The 5,262-nt window shown below is 38.8% G+C and overlaps 1 pseudogene; it reads right to left on the bottom strand.

Moving 5' to 3' along the window:
- Positions 1-2,541: 2,541 nt before the first annotated feature.
- Positions 2,542-4,470, bottom strand: LOC102285611 (elongation factor 1-alpha 2 pseudogene; annotated as a pseudogene).
- Positions 4,471-5,262: the final 792 nt, after the last annotated feature.

Genomic DNA, 5,262 nt, shown 5'->3' with positions numbered 1-5,262 from the left:
CTATACCTTTTGAATATGACTAGAAACCATCATGGGATCATTCTGCCTCTGTCTTGAACATTCATAGCCAAAATATTTGGTACAAATGGGAAAACTGGTAAGTTTTTCTTCTAAATCTAGGCATGTGATTTTGCTTGCTGCAGAATTGTAGTGGTTAGTTTGTTTGTTCACTTAAAATTTATCAGATCTTTTGCTACAAGTCATGCTACTTTGACTTTTTAGAATGGTTTATCTTCTTACTTCCTGTAACTTACTATAATGCTTGTGAAGTCATCATGAAGAGATGAAAATTATACTTCTCACTTTCCCAAGTATTTGCTCAAGTATTTTAAATGAATGCTAATTATTAAAAATACCCAAGAGAAATTCAAAACACAAATACTTTGAGATTCACTCCTAAGAAGAACAAAATAATATCAAGCAGTTCCCAGATTACAAATTGTCTGAGAAAATTCTAATTTATGTTTGAAAAAAGGCAATACAGAGATTGTGCTCACCATTTTTTTCATTACCCCATGATCACAGAATTGCTCAGAACTGTCTTGCCACTTCTGGAGGCATTCTGGTAGAAATGATTCTTTTCCTTCAGCAAATAAGCACCTCTTTTTCCCTTCATTTTTTTGTTCTTTATTTCTAAGGGACTGTGGAGAGGAATAGAGGGATACATTCATTACAAGAACCATAAGACTCTACCCTGTAAACATGTTACTTCTGGGTTTGGGATAAAAGCAATGCTGCAAAGGAATTTTACAGAACTACAGCATACCTAGAGAGCTTTGGAAGCATTTAAGAGGAGTACCTAACCAATGCCATGATTGAGGGAAGTCTGCTGAGAGGAAGTAACTTCTAAATTGAGAAAGAGAGGATGAGTAGAAGTGGATGGTGAAGAGAATATTCCAGGTGGAGGGAAAAGTACATAAAGAGACCCAAGAGCTGATAGAGATCTGCTAATTAGAGAATTGAACTTAGCTTAATTTGCCAACTAGAGTTCTAGGCCAGATTAAGAAAGTGTCATAAATCATAAAAAAGAGAATTTTACCCTGAAGACTTTGCTGAAGAATCAATGGAAAGTTTAATGCTGTGGAGGACATAGTAAGATTTATACTGTTTCAGAGATGTGGAGAATGGACCTGAGGGTTAAATGAAAGTTGGAAGAGCTGGTATGATGCTTTTCCAGTAATCCAGGTGAGGTGATGGCGACCTGACCAGGAAATTGGCTACAGGAAAGAGAAAACTGAAGAGCTCCCAGAAATATTTAAATGGCAGAGTTGACTGAACTTGATTGTTGGGTCACGGAGAATGAAATGAGGGAGGTCAGAGGACGATTTCCAAATATCTGGATTGGGAAATTAGTTGGATAAGCTGTAATATGATAAAAACTTAGAGGAACAGATATGGACATGGAAGAGTTAAGGGCAAGATAAAAATGAGTTAAATTTCAAGCATATTTTGAATACTTGTGGATACTGAATTATTCAGTCAACACATATTAATGAAATACCAACTACATGCCAGATAGTGTGAATAAAGGTCTTAGAAGTAGAGACGGCAGTGGTATATTTTAAAGATTATAATCTAGTCGAGATATACAGTATGTAAGTAATAAAAATAATAAATATACACAATAAATATGATTCTTGCATGTAGTGGAGGAAAACACATTTATGAATTGATTTGTTTCTACTTAAAAGTATGTTCAGAGACATCAAGTAGATACAATACTGCCTGGCAATAGCCTGTTAGTCTCTGATCCACCTTCTCTTTCCGCAGAGTACCAGCAGCCCCTTTTCTCTTCTCACTTTCATCACAATTCACAAAAGAGAAACAATTCATCTTTCTGTTATAAAAATCTATCAGCCAGATTTGTAGATTTATATCCACATATTCTTTCTTCCCATTTATGCACAAGGATAATGTGTCTTTATCCTTCCTGAGGTCAAGTTATCTCCTTGTACACAGAAGCCAGTCTTCTCTTTTCTACTCAAGGGCACCATGTAATAATCCCATCTTAAAAGTAAACCATCTTCTCTGACTTCATGTGTTCCTCTATCCCCTACCTTATTTCTCTGCCCTCCTTTATAGCAAAACTCTCTACAAGAGTTGTTGATTCTTTAATATCAACTTCATTGAAATATAATTGCCATGTAAAACTGTAATATATTTAAAGTGTACAATGTGGTGATTTGATGTGCATATACATAGTAAAAGAATTTTCAGCCATCTAATTAATTAACATGTCCATCTCCTAACATATTTATCTTTTGTCTGGGGAAGGGAGTGAGAGCATTTAAATTCTGCTTTCTTAGCAAATTTAAATGGTATGTAATATTTAAAGAGGAATTAATTTATGACACAATAGGCAAGATCATTCAAGAGGGCAAGCATTGTCTCTTCAATAAGTGGTGCTGAGAAAACTGGACAGCCACATGCGAAGAAGTGGTCTATTTTTTTGACAATTTTTATTAATCTTACTCAGTGAGTGCATAGAGTATTAAATAATCTTTGTAGTGAGATTGCTGAGGAAACTTCAGGGGTCATACTTCATTTCTTTCTGGCCTTTACTGCTGACTTGGTGACCTTTCCTGCTGAGGATGACTTCTTATCCACTGCCTCGATGACTCCAGTGACCACTATTTGTCTCATGTCCCACACATCACAATGGCCTAGAGGTGGGTACTCAGAGAACATTTCCACACATATGCCCTTGCTGGGGACTATCTGTGCATCTGCACAGTGGCCTGACTTCAGGGTCTTGGGGTTCCCTCCAGTTTCTTGCCTGAGCATCAGTCAATCTTTTCCCACAGCTCAGCAAGCTTGCAGAAGATGTGGGCTGATTGGGAAATAGTTGGGGTGGATCTTCCAACTATTGCGTCAAGACAATCACTTGTGTCATAAAGCTACCAGCCTCCATCTGGTGGGGGAGGGGTCGTTCCAGCCATATTTCCGTGATGAATGTCCTTCACAGATAAATTCTTCACACTGAAGTCCACCTGTCATCTGGAAGGGCCTCAGGCAGGGTCTCCTGGTGCATCTACCCAGCCTTGACCTCTGAGGTGAGGTTGGTGGGGCAAAGGTGACCTCCATCCCAAGTTTCAGGAATCTAGTTTCCAGAAAGTCCACAGACATAGGGCCAATATTTCCAATCATGTGCACATCTTGCAGAGGCAGCCTCAGGGGCTCATTGACCAGTTGAATGGGTGGGAAAATGGAGTCCAGAGCATCCAGGAGAGTCATCCCTGTGGCATTTCCCTCCTTCCTCTTGACCTTCCAGCTCTTGAATATGGGCATGTGGATGCTAGACTATGCTAGCCTGAGATGGGCATGAAGGCCATGGCAGCCGAATTATAGCTGATCTTCTTGATGTAGGCTCTCACATCCTTGGTGATCTGGTGGAAGCTTGCAGCACTGTGGGTGGGCTTGGTGGAGTCTGTCTTGTTGACAGCCATGATGAGCGGCTTCACACTCATTGTGTAGGCCAGTAGTGTATTTGCATATCTGCCTATACTTCAAGAGGCCTACTTCAGATATTCCCATGTTGCTGGCCACAATGACCACAGCACAGTCACCTGGGATGAGCCAGTGATCCTGTTCTTGATAAAGTGCCTGGGGCATCAATGATGGTGATGTAGTATTTGGTTGTCTCAGACTTCCATAGTGAGATTTCATGGTGAAGCCACACTCTCTTTCTGCCTTCATTTTGTCCAGCACCCAGGCATACTTGAAAAAGCCTTTGCCCATCTCTGCTGCTGCCTTCTCAAACTTTTCAAGGTTCTCTTATCAATACCCCTACACTTGCAGCTGAGATGTCCAGTGATGGTATACTTGCCAGAGTCCGCATTGTTGATGATGATAATATTGATATGGGTCTTCTTTTTTACCCATAATGGTGGGTTCTTTAGAATCGCTGATCCAGATATTACCAAGAGCTTCACAGTCTGTAAAGTGGGAGCTGTGTATTATTGATGCTTCTGTTTCCTACCTCCCTTTCTGTTTGTAAGCCATGCAAAGGAGTATTTTTCTCTTTCACTCCACCGTAGTCTCCTTTCCCGAGGTGTTGGTGACCTCACCAACACCTTCCATCCTACCAAACCAATGTTCAGTTCTGACTTTATTTTATTTTCTCTCTCAGCTTTTATTGACATCTCTCCCCTCCTTGAAACTCTTAGATTTCCAGATACCAAAGTTTCCTAAATTTCCATCTATTATCCTCAATCTCCTTTGCCAACTCTTTCTTTTGGCTTTCTCTTATGTAGTTCTAAATATGAATTTCCTCTTGGTAATTTCACCTATTCATGTGGCTTTATATACTGCATATATCCTGATGATTTCTAAATTTATAACTCCAACTTTTTTGAACTGCAGTCATATATTCAACTGCTTATTTAATACCTTGAGATATGGCAACAGAATTCTTAATCCTACATGTCCTACTCCTGCTACCCCTACACCACCAAGCTTGTTCTTCTTCATTCTTGCCCTCTTCATTCTTATTAAATGGCTTCTCTTTTCAACCAGATGTAGGGTTAAAACACCTAGATTGTGTGCACTACCATTCTCTTTCATTTATGCTCCCCATATTCAGAAGGTTCTGTTGACTCAATCTTTAGGATATATGCCAAGTGTTATTAAATTTTTATTAAATTTACTATACAACATTAACCACCGTGGTAGACTACATCTGTGTAGCCCACTGTTTTCCCCATGTTCCCATTTCTGGACCCTCTCATAATTATTTCTCCACAAAATAATTAGGATAATCTAATAGTTTCTCATTATATTTGGAACAAAATTCAGACTACTTGCCATGACCTATAAGGCCATTCATGACCAGCCCCACCTACCTCTTCGTTTTGAACCTTTCTCCCCCTTGCCCTTTATAATCCAGTGTAGAGAAGTGAAATTATTTATATCTTAGAAGCTGAATTAATAATTTTGTTAATGGATTAGATATAAGTGATGAGGAAAGCAGTGTATTAAGGACAACTCAAAGGTTTTGGTTTGAGCAACCAGGTGGGTGGCAGTTTGCAAAACTGACCATCAAATCAATGGAATGATGCTGTGAAAGAGCATTTTTCTTCTGAAAGAAAAAAGGAGAAGCAGACTTTTTATTGGTTTGCATTTTTCGTGGAAGAGGGTGAAATAAGTTTATTTAGGACCAAAATACAGTAGCTTTGATTCTTGTGAATGGGATCTATAGGTAGTTGATTAATTGAAAAATCTGTTTAAGAACAGATTCATTAAAAATAGTACTAACATAAGAGA

The sequence above is a fragment of the Bos mutus genome, chromosome 1, assembly GCF_027580195.1.
Source record: "Bos mutus isolate GX-2022 chromosome 1, NWIPB_WYAK_1.1, whole genome shotgun sequence".
Taxonomy (NCBI): domain Eukaryota; kingdom Metazoa; phylum Chordata; class Mammalia; order Artiodactyla; family Bovidae; genus Bos; species Bos mutus.
Note: the sequence above shows the minus strand (reverse complement) of the source record. Positions and strands in the feature narration are given on the sequence as shown.